This window comes from Sebastes fasciatus, chromosome 22 (assembly GCF_043250625.1).
Source record: "Sebastes fasciatus isolate fSebFas1 chromosome 22, fSebFas1.pri, whole genome shotgun sequence".
NCBI classification, from domain to species: domain Eukaryota; kingdom Metazoa; phylum Chordata; class Actinopteri; order Perciformes; family Sebastidae; genus Sebastes; species Sebastes fasciatus.
The window spans coordinates 8,408,480-8,420,453 of record NC_133816.1 but is presented as its reverse complement, the minus strand read 5'-3'; the positions used below and the strand labels follow the sequence as shown (position 1 = coordinate 8,420,453).

The 11,974-nt window shown below is 37.9% G+C and overlaps 2 long non-coding RNA genes across 2 annotated transcripts; both read right to left on the bottom strand.

Moving 5' to 3' along the window:
* Positions 1 to 1,836: 1,836 nt before the first annotated feature.
* Positions 1,837 to 4,225, bottom strand: LOC141760646 (uncharacterized). Its single transcript, XR_012592414.1, has 3 exons — positions 4,077 to 4,225; positions 2,146 to 2,199; positions 1,837 to 2,049 (listed from the first exon to the last, which is right to left on the bottom strand). It is a non-coding gene; the product is annotated as an uncharacterized LOC141760646 (long non-coding RNA).
* A 4,702-nt stretch (positions 4,226 to 8,927) lies between these two features.
* On the bottom strand, positions 8,928 to 10,165 carry LOC141760868 (uncharacterized). The gene is made up of 2 exons (XR_012592472.1): positions 9,914 to 10,165; positions 8,928 to 9,776 (listed from the first exon to the last, which is right to left on the bottom strand). It is a non-coding gene; the product is annotated as an uncharacterized LOC141760868 (long non-coding RNA).
* Positions 10,166 to 11,974: the final 1,809 nt, after the last annotated feature.

Here is an 11,974-nt window from a genome sequence, read left to right as displayed (position 1 = left end):
TTGTATTTGCAGCACCGGTAGTTGTATTTGCAGCACTGATAGTTGTAGTTGCAGCACTGTTAGTTGTATTTGCAGCACTGGTAGTTGCAGGTACAGCACCGGTAGTTGTATTTGCAGCACTGGTAGTTGTACTTGCAGCACTGGTAGTTGTATTTGCAGCACTGGTAGTTGTATTTGCAGCACTGGTAGTTGTAGGTGCAGCACCGGTAGTTGTATTTGCAGCACCGGTAGTTGTATTTGCAGCACTGGTAGTTGTATTTGCAGCACTGGTAGTTGTAGTTGCAGCACTGTTAGTTGTATTTTCAGCACTGGTAGTTGTGTTTGCAGCACTGGTAGTTGTATTTGCAGCACTGGTAGTTGTATTTACAGCACTGGTAGTTGTATTTGCAGCACTGATAGTTGTAGTTGCAGCACTGTTAGTTCTATTTGCAGCACTGGTAGTTGTATTTGCAGCACTGGTAGTTGTAGTTGCAGCACTGTTAGTTGTATTTGCAGCACTGGTAGTTGTAGGTGCAGCACCGGTAGTTGTATTTGCAGCACCGGTAGTTGTATTTGCAGCACCGGTAGTTGTATTTGCAGCACCGGTAGTCGTATTTGCAGCACCGGTAGTCGTATTTGCAGCACCGGTAGTTGTAGGTGTAGCACCGGTAGTTGTATTTGCAGCACCGGTAGTTGTATTTGCAGCACCGGTAGTTGTATTTGCAGCACTGGTAGTTGTATTTGCAGCACTGGTAGTTGTAGTTGCAGCACTGTTAGTTGTATTTGCAGCACCGGTAGTTGTAGGTGCACCACCGGTAGTTGTATTTGCAGCACCGGTAGTTGTATTTGCAGCACCGGTAGTTGTATTTGCAGCACCGGTAGTTGTATTTGCAGCACTGGTAGTTGTACTTGCAGCACTGGTAGTTGTATTTGCAGCACTGGTAGTTGTATTTGCAGCACTGGTAGTTGTAGGTGCAGCACCGGTAGTTGTATTTGCAGCACCGGTAGTTGTATTTGCAGCACTGGTAGTTGTAGTTGCAGCACTGTTAGTTGTATTTGCAGCACTGGTAGTTGTATTTGCAGCACTGGTAGTTGTGTTTGCAGCACTGGTAGTTGTATTTGCAGCACTGGTAGTTGTATTTACAGCACTGGTAGTTGTATTTGCAGCACTGGTAGTTGCAGGTACAGCACTGGTAGTTGTATTTGCAGCACTGGTAGTTGTATTTGAAGCACTGGTAGTTGTAGTTGCAGCACTGGTAGTTGTATTTGCAGCACTGGTAGTTGTATTTGCAGCACTGATAGTTGTAGTTGCAGCACTGTTAGTTGTATTTGCAGCACTGGTAGTTGTGTTTGCAGCACTGGTAGTTGTATTTGCAGCACTGGTAGTTGTATTTACAGCACTGGTAGTTGTATTTGCAGCACTGGTAGTTGCAGGTACAGCACTGGTAGTTGTATTTGCAGCACTGGTAGTTGTATTTGAAGCACTGGTAGTTGTAGTTGCAGCACTGGTAGTTGTATTTGCAGCACTGGTAGTTGTATTTGCAGCACTGATAGTTGTAGTTGCAGCACTGTTAGTTGTATTTGCAGCACTGGTAGTTGTGTTTGCAGCACTGGTAGTTGTATTTGCAGCACTGGTAGTTGTATTTACAGCACTGGTAGTTGTATTTGCAGCACTGGTAGTTGCATGTACAGCACTGGTAGTTGTATTTGCAGCACTGGTAGTTGTATTTGAAGCACTGGTAGTTGGTAGTTGTAGTTGAACAGTTGCAGTTGTTGATGAATCTGCAGTTGTTGTTGTTGCACCAGTTGTTGTCGAACCTCCATATGTTGTCGTTGGTCCAACAGTTGTTGTTGAATCTTCAGTTGTAGTTGACGCACCATTTGTTGTAGACCCTGCAGTTGTTGTAGTTGAGCCACTTGTTGTTGAATCCCCAGTTGTAGCTGATATACCAGTTGTTGTGGATCCACTAGTTGGTGTTGTTGAACCTCCAGTTGTAGTTGACACACTTGTTGTTGTTGACCCACTGGTTGTAGTTGATCCACCAGTTGTAGTAACAAGCACAATGGCTACTGTTTGTAACAAACAGAAGGAAGATGTGTTTAACATAATTTTTTTCAGAGTACTGTAAACACCTTCACTTTATATTGCACTGATCAAGTACTTACTTGTGAGCAAAATTGATAAGATTGGTCCAACACCCATTGTTTCTGTTCTTGAACCTGCAAAATTTGACAGTACAGTATATAAACAGCTAACTTCTTAATAAGTTTTTTTATGCCTCCGAGCCAGCAACAAACTTGGCCAGAGGCATTATGTTTTCACATTGTCCGTCACATTTTTTTGAACGAACTCAGGAACACCCTGGACAAATTTCTTCAAATTTAGCACAAACGTCCACTTGGACTCAAGGATGTGCTAATTAGATTTTGGAGGTATATACTATACAAGGGATACAATTCTTAGGTTTTATCCAGGTTTCTCTTATAAGTGACTGAAGTGTGGTTATCAAGACTCCCTTGTGCGTTCCTTCTGGCTTTGTCACTAACATCCGTCACATCATAATTAAAGAGCCTAGTGTAAATGCAGTTGGAATCTCTTAACACCACGGGTGTCTTTTCCTAAGTCCTCATGAATCCTTCACATCTTTCCTTGACCTCATGACGTTTTCCATCGAGGTCAAGGAAAAGTTATTAGGAAAAGACATTAAGACGTAAACTTAAAACCACCATGAACCATGTAAAAACTACCAAGATGGCTTAATCAAAGATGGCCGATGAATATAATTGGGTTTATTGGATCCACAAGAGTCTCAGCTTTAAAGTCATACCAAATTTATGCATTTTTACCATGCTGCGAAAATATAGGGCAGGCTACATGTGCCGTGTAAATGGAGATGGAAAAAAAGTAAATAGTGCTACTGATGGGGGAAAACTAGAATAACAGATAAAGAGAAACTTACAACAGGATTTCACAACATATGAAAACAATTATCTTATTTTGACAATCACTAATTATCACTTTAAATATGTGATGATATGTGAAAGTGACGCATGATTCAGAATGAAATAGAAATGCATGAACATTTCTTAAAATTAGGACAGAGGTTAATAGGTCAACAGTTTTTTGGCTCAGTATTATAGTAATACTCCTTTCTTTTGTCCTGGTGCATTCCATCTGAATGTTGAAGACACATTGTGTGACACTAAGTTAGGACAAACAAATAAATATAGATTTCTAGTAACGTTGTAATGAAGCGGAAATACAAGAAAAAAAGTATATTCAAACTCATTAAACAACTATTGTATATGATATTTGGAGTTATCGTAGTAAATATAAAAATGGATGATGTAATACATTTGAAGTACAAAACAGTAATATTCATATGGACACATAAAAAGAAAAGCATCTTAGCTTTATTTCCTAATATTCTTCTGATTAAGTGTCAATTTGTGACATCAAAATATTCCAGCATAAACTCACTATTTTTTAATAAATTGTGAATATCTACATGTACTTTTCTTCCAACATCAATGTCAATAGAAGAAAACGATTTTTATGATGATTATTTGCAGCACATTGCTGTAATAAAGACAAGTAAACTGCAGCTGCTTATACAGGGTTTCTGCAGGGTTCACCACATTAAATATAAGACTTTTTAAGACCTTTTAATACCACATAATGTACTTTAATAGCCTACCTGTTTCATGATTATACTGGCCAAAGTATGGTATTATTATGGAAAACCAATAGGGAGGATACAGCCTAAAATTATGTATCATCACATTTTTTCATTACTTACCAGCAGTATATAAGAATAATTCTTAATGATATAATTGATTAAATCAACGCAACCTGGTCCTGGATAAGCAGCACGAAACGGATTGATGAATTAACCAATGTAAAATGCAGAATTTACCTGCATTTATTGAAGCTTTTGCTTAAATTGACACGTCTGATGGTGCTGATTGAAACTCCTCAAAAAAACGTTTAATCTGCCTCCTGAACACACAATCCACTTTCGCAACAATCCCACTTTTAGTTCATAAGTCTGTGACATCTCCTGACAGCATCATATATAGACTTAAAATGTACTTACCCAAAATGAAAAGATATAAGATGAAAAGTCATGAATTCCTCCTTTATATCTGCTTTCAATGTTTTAAACTATTTCAGTATCTTTTTATTCATTCCAGTTCACATCTGTGATATTGCAAACCTTTCACCATATGTGACAGTCTGCATCTATTAACGCCTTTATATTGCAACAGAATGAAGGCTAATGACATGACTCATAGGTGATAACTTTTTCAGAAATGCTGGTACACCTTGACATGGAACAAAAACCTATCAATCTGTCAATCTGTCAGTTTCTTGGCTCAGTATCATGGCATACTTCCTTCTTTTGTCATGAGAAACAAGTTGCTGGTGCATTCCACCTATGTGAGTGTTTAAAGAAGTTCCACCAATGTGACAGTAAGTTAGGACAAACAAATAAATGTAGATTTCTAGTGACGTGGTAATAGAGCGGGAAGAATTACAAGAAAAGAAAAAAAAAAGAATTGCATATTGAAACATACTGAACAAATATTGTATATGATATTTGTAATTATCAGGCTAGATATGTAAATAGATGATATAATACAGTTAAAGAACAGAACAATACTATTTATATTGACACATCAAAAGAAAAATCATCTCAGTTTTTTTTTCTCATATTCTTCTGAAGTGTCAATTTGTGATATGTTCCAGTATGAAATCACTATATTTAATAACTTGTGAATATGTAGTTGTATTTCTTTTCCAACGTTAATGTCAATAGAAACTGCAGCTGCTTATACAGGGTTTCTGTAGGGTTCACCATATTAAATGTAAGACTTTTAAAGACAATTTTAATGTTCAATGTACTTTAAAGGAACAGTGTGTAACATGTCAGGGGATCTATTAGCAGAAATGGAATATAATATTCAAAACTATGTTTTCATTAGTTTATACCTGAAACTAAGAATCATTGTGTTTGTGTTAGCTTAGAATGAGCCCCTCCGCCATGTTTCTACAGTAGCCCAGAACAGACAAACCAAAAACACTAGCTCTAGCCAGAGCCTTTCACATTTTTACCTTACCTGAAGGCCACTGTAGTTCTCCGACACGCTTGTGAAACTGCAGTAACGTGAGCCGTAGAGTGCAAAATCGTGGTACTGATAGCCATCTGACTTCCGTTGCTCCTAAAATTGTGTTATTATGGTAAGGATGGCCTCTGAGCGAGGCAAACAACGTTACCACGGTTTTGCTCTCGGCGGTTCGAGCTACCACAGTCTTGAAAGGGAGGAGTGAGCGGAATCCTACACAATGTACCTTTAATACCTGCTATATGATTATACTGCCTAATTATTTGCTACTATATCACACTTTTTCAGTACTTCCCAAAATAATTCTTAATGATATAATTAATTAACGATACTTGTAGCCAAACATAGTAATTTAAAGCCCAACCATTGTTTTTGTTTAATTCATAACTTCAATCAGCCAGTATGTGATAAGTTTGGATGAGAATGTGCTGGATAAGCGACATAAAATGGATTGATGGATAAACCCATGTAAAATGATGAATTTATTCAAGTTTTTTTAAGCTTTTGCTTAAATTGACACTTGCCTGAGTCACCTGCATGAGTCCATCAGCTTCCTAGCTACTGTAGCTAGCAGTAGCAACAGTGCTTGCTACTGAGGCCTGTACTACGAAGCAGGATTTGAGGTTAGCGAGGTAATTTCATAACTGCAATAACCTGACACTTCAGGGTTAACCCTGGGTTTTCTGTCCTACGACGGTGGTTCACCTCTTATCGGGGTAGATTACCATGGTAACATATGTTTCTCACCTAACCCGCTCCGGAGCAGGTTATGTTCCAGATAAGAGATCAACTGATATAGAAGCACCGCCTACTGATCAATTGGAGCTCAGTGCGCAGATCGTATGATATGATATTACAAAAATACAAGGAAGTTAAAGTCATAATCAAGGCTAAAAGCAACGCAGTTTAAACTGAAAAATGCAGGAAGGACAGCTGGCTGTATGCTGTTGGTGCTTACCGCTTTGAATAATTTTTTTTTATATATATTTTTTTACTTGCTCTCAAGTCCGTTTCACACCACTGGAGACGGGGACGCAGCTGAAAGAAGGCTGAAATAGCCACACACGCCACATCCTTGTCAAAGGCCATAATGAAGTGTAATCTAATCATCTTTTAAATTCTGAAAGCTGTTTATAATATCATTGCCCCATCTAGATGACTATATCTGACTTTTGAGTGTTCCGTTAAATCAATAAGAATGTTAATTTACGCATTCACACATCGTCAATTTTTTCTTTTGCCAGCTGTACCTCCTGCATTTGGCAGCTTCAGTTGTGTTAATTTTAGTCTGGACTATGTGTTTAACTTCTATTTGTCTAATATTATAGTTTGCGCTTCCTTTGTAAAATGTGCCGCTCTGCTGACAGTAGATAATATTTATATAGATATATAGTAAAAGTGATAATAGATCATTTAAGTGTGTTTATTGTTGAAAGACACTCTACATCCTAAATATTATTATCTATGATACAGGTAAAAGGGGAAATGACAGAATGAAAAGAAAACCCACAGTTAACAGATACATTATTTTAACTAGATGGTGAATCATGAGACAAATAAAATATTAACATTGGTTGTGATGTTATACCTGAGTTAGCTCTGTTATTTGTCTCGGAATACTACAGGCATTTTGGAAAAAATAAATTCCCTCCTCCACATCCACCTGATGGCTCTGAGTCTACATTTTAGGGGGGAGTTGTCATTGTCACTCCCTGCTGAGCTGAGCAAATATCAGCATTGTACATATTGTACCTTCAATCCTTGTGAGTTGGCTGACTGAACAATAGTTACTGACTTATTCGAGATTTCTGCCTTTACGCCATTATATTGTACGTAGATTAACAAAATTTAGCTTGTGGTGCTAACAGCATTGAAATGTTGCAATTAAAGAATCAACATGTCTTTCGAAAAGGATTATCACTGTCATCCACAGAACAAGCTGACAACCGGGACTATTTCTTTGGTATAAAGTAGTCTTAATGGGAACTGTTCGTCAAGACCAGGCGGCAACCTCTGTGTCTGAGAAGTGAAGCCAATGCTGAAGTGCCTTAAACTTGCATTCTTTCTAATAGCCAGAAGGGGGTGACTCCTCTGATTGCAAAAAGAAGTCTGTAAATATAGAAGTCTATGAAAAATGAGCCTACTTCTCACTTGATTTATTACCTCAGTAAACATTGTAAACATGAGTTTATGGTCTTAATCGCTAAATTCAAGTCTTATTCAATACAGCATGATGTTCATTTAGTCAATTATGGTCCCATTTAGACTACAATAGACAATAGGCTCTTTTCACAGCAGCCATTTTAACACGTTAGTGCAGGGTAAACACAGGTGTAATTCATTTTAATTATAATTATGAATAGAATAGAATAGAAAAGAAAGCTTTATTGTCATTGTATTAAATACAACGAGATTCAAAGTTGCCACTTCTGGTCAGTGCTTTAAAAACAAATACTTGACAAGACGAGGCAGATAAAACATATAACAGGTAAAACACACATAGTTATAAAGTGAATAAAATAGGTAAAGTAGATGTAATAAATAAATATAAGCAGAGGTGTTTTTTTTATATTCTGTCTCTCACTGTTAAGATAAACCTACCATTAAAATTATAGACCGTTCTTTTCTTTGTAAGTGGGCAAACTTACAAAATCGGCAAGGGATCAAATACTTATTTCCTCCACTGTAAATGTGTCACATTCAGTGTATTAATATTGCACAGATTTATTTGTTGTTCAGTGGCCCCGTTCCATTTAGGTGGGCTAGGGCCCTGGTATTGTCACTGGAATTGCTGTGACACACTAAATAGAATGGGACAATAATTCATTTTGTCAATAACACCTGCGTTTACCCTGCAATGACATGTCAAAATGGCTGCTGTGAAAAGGGCTTATAAAGCAGGGTATGCTTTAGGGCGAGGATACCTTGTGATTGACAGGTTCTAACCACAGCGTTGTCCAGTTCGGGTATTGTCCGTGTTTTCGTCTTAGAACTTTAACCCTTTCACAGTTTGTTTTAAGTTCATGAAAGTTAATTGTAATATTTCGGTCGCCTAAAAATGTCTTGTTCAGCGTTCGGTTGTACTTATGGTGCCTTCAAATGGGGTCGTGTTTACCGTGTTCACGAGAAGAGTCCATATGAAGGCCCCCCTTTTGTGGTATTCACGACCTCGTAAGTGGAAAGTTTCTGAAAGCTCAGAAATTACGAATTGTGACGTGTTTTTTTGACATTGTCAGAAATGGCGGAGGCCACGGAAGTTAATGTTTTGGTGCATAATAAGTGAATATATTGTAATTTTAGTTGTGTATTGTTTTTCTTCGTAATTTTATAATATGTCTGAGGAAAATGTTGATATTCCCAACTGCCTAATCTTTTTCCTCTGTCATTATGCCTTTGCATTTCCTGCATTATGTTACCTGCTTGCTAGCTTGCTAAAATGTTAGCCTCTGTTGCTTCTGGATGCCGACATTAACGTTAATATTGCCGTTGTAAATCTGAGCTCAGGAGTTTCACTTCAAGGTACCAATAGCTCCCGCCTCTCCTGTCACTCTGGTTCCAAAAAAACAAGATGGTAGTGGACAAAAAACCAAGATGGCGACGGCCAAAATGCCGCACTCGAAGCCTCAAAACCGTAGTCCACAAACCAATGGGTGACATTATGTGACTATGTTTACGTTTTAGTCTATGCTCAAGATCCAGGGCCATTGGGAAACTACAGTATGTGCTGCTATTTTCTTCCTGAACAAACCTGAATAACTTTTGAGAATAGATGAAAGTAGTAATAGTAGTAAAAGTAAGTTTTAGGAAATAATAAGACAGGGTTTGATCATATCTTCAGTACCTTTAATGGATGCATCTTCAATATAATGTGATACACTTTTTTGTCTGCTTTAGATGGTAAAAACGTATAACAATATAGTATAGACATTTCTTGTATTCTGATCATCGATAAGACCTAGTCTTTTTTACTCAAATTGTACAAAAATACAGGTCAGCTCACAGAATACACATATGTATGATAATATAAATACATATAAATAAGAAAAGTGACTTGATAATCATGCAGGGCATTATGTTCAATATAAATGTTATTGTTTCTAAACTATGTTATTATAGCACAGTAAGTTAAAATTGTGTTTGAACATGGAGAAAGTTCTATGTGTGGTGTGTCTGATATACACAGTTTCAATTGTCATTACTCTCATTTTTACGCCATTAATTTCAGTGATAACTTGTTTTTTTTCAGTGGTCCAATCAGAGCAGACTGGGCTTTTTCTGAAGAGGGGCTTAAAGAGACAGGCACTAAAATGGAGTGTTTCAGACAGAAGGTGAATACAGGTATATTCAGACAGACAGGTTGAGAACAATAATGTGTTTTTCAAACATTTAAGCATATAAACATGTTCTAGTAGAAATCCAAAATAAAAGTATGAACCTGAAAATGTGCATATGTCCCCTTTAATATCTGGAAGTTCTTTCCAAGACATATAATAGTTCTCTTGGATATTTAATGACAACAAAGGCCTTTTTCATATCAGTAATATACAGTAAGTCTTATTTCACATGGATATAACCCCTGCACTATTGCTGGCTTGACAGTAGCCATGACAGCAGCAAAAGGAAGGATGCAGTGATGAGACTGATCTTGTGGCTTACTCCACTTGAAACTTCTGTAAATGTTGAGAAAAGGAAACCAGACATTGCTTTAACAAATAAAAAACAAATCTGTAATATTTTAATTAAAAAAATAATAATATAAAACAATATATATTTTATTTTTGATGAGGTAGTATTCAATATTGCTTACGTGTGCCATCCACAGAAATGGAGGTGGAGTCAATGTTGAAGGCTGTGATGTTCGAAGCTGCTCCGACCAAAACATCTCCGATCTGAGTGCCATTAGGAACAGATGTGGATGAAAATCGAAGGTCCACGTTGTTGATGATTGAGCCATTACTGCAAATGGAATTACCAAAAAATATTGTATTATTCGTATGAATATATGACCAATATTCTTAAGATTCTATCATTATAACATTAACAAATTACCTGAAAGAAATCACCGTCAATGTGCGGAATGAAGTAAATGCTTCTTGGTAGAAAGGTTCAAGCTGCAGAAATACAAGCAAATCATTTGTAATTACAATTATTTTATTGTCGTGTGTTTCTTCACTTGTGCATTGTCTTTTTCATTGTGGTATTTAATTTACACTAAGTAATGACACTAGTCCAATTTCGTCAGTGACTGCCAAATAATTTATCTGTGTCCTATTTACTGTATATGAAAGGACGAGTCATTAAAAAAAGTATTTTCAAAGAATAAGAATGAACATACATATGAAAAGCAAAGATGGCATATTGCAGAAATACTGTGACATTACAGATATTAAGTAAAATGTTTCCAATTAATTAAAATGCATAGATTTGGTAGGCTTCACTCTAAGATAGTGACTTACCGTCGACTTTATTATTGAGGCTCGACTTATAAACGCTGCAGATGATGGATTCTGCAAGTCACTTGTAAATGTCTCTCCAGCAGACCTGAAAATCAATTGCCTTGTTGTGACTGCCTCAGCAGTTGTCGTTACTGGTGTGGTGGTTGTAGTAGTTGTTGTAGTTGTAGTTGCAGCAGTTGTAGTTGTAGTTGAGGCAGTTGTAGCTGCAGCTGTTGTAGTTGAGGTCGTTGTAGTTGCAGCAGTTGTAGTTGTAGTTGAGGCAGTTGTAGCTGCAGCTGTTGTAGTTGAGGCTGTTGTAGTTGCAGCGCTGGTAGTTGTATTTGCAGCAGTTGTAGCTGTAGTTGTAGCACTTGTAGTTGTATTTACAGCACTGGTAGGTGTATTTGCAGAAGTTGTAGCTGTACTTGAAGCACTTGTAGTTGTATTTACAGCACTGGTAGTTGTACTTGCAGCACTGATAGTTGTATTTGCAGCAATGGTAGTTGTATTTGCTGCACTGGTAACTGTAGTTGCAGCACTGGTAGTTGTATTTGCTGCACTGGTAGCTGTAGTTGCAGCGCTGGTAGTTGTATTTGCAGCACTGGCAGTTGTATTTGCTGCACTGGTAGCTGTAGTTGCAGCACTGGTAGTTGTATTTGCAGCGCTGGTAGTTGTAGTTGCAGCACTGGTAGTTGTATTTGCAGCACTGGTAGTTGTATTTGCAGCACTGGTAGCTGTAGTTGCAGCACTGGTAGTTGTACTTGCAGCACTGATAGTTGTATTTGCAGCAATGGTAGTTGTATTTGCTGCACTGGTAGCTGTAGTTGCAGCGCTGGTAGTTGTATTTGCAGCACTGGTAGTTGTATTTGCAGCACTGGTAGTTGTAGTTGCAGCACTGGTAGTTGTATTTGCTGCACTGGTAACTGTAGTTGCAGCACTGGCAGTTGTATTTGCTGCACTGGTAGCTGTAGTTGCAGCACTGGTAGTTGTATTTGCAGCGCTGGTAGTTGTAGTTGCAGCACTGGTAGTTGTATTTGCAGCACTGGTAGTTGTATTTGCAGCACTGGTAGCTGTAGTTGCAGCACTGGTAGTTGTATTTGCTGCACTGGTAGCTGTAGTTGCAGCACTGGTAGTTGTATTTGCAGCAATGGTAGTTGTATTTGCTGCACTGGTAACTGTAGTTGCAGCACTGGTAGTTGTATTTGCTGCACTGGTAGCTGTAGTTGCAGCGCTGGTAGTTGTATTTGCAGCACTGGCAGTTGTATTTGCTGCACTGGTAGCTGTAGTTGCAGCACTGGTAGTTGTATTTGCAGCGCTGGTAGTTGTAGTTGCAGCACTGGTAGTTGTATTTGCAGCACTGGTAGTTGTATTTGCAGCACTGGTAGCTGTAGTTGCAGCACTGGTAGTTGTACTTGCAGCACTGATAGTTGTAT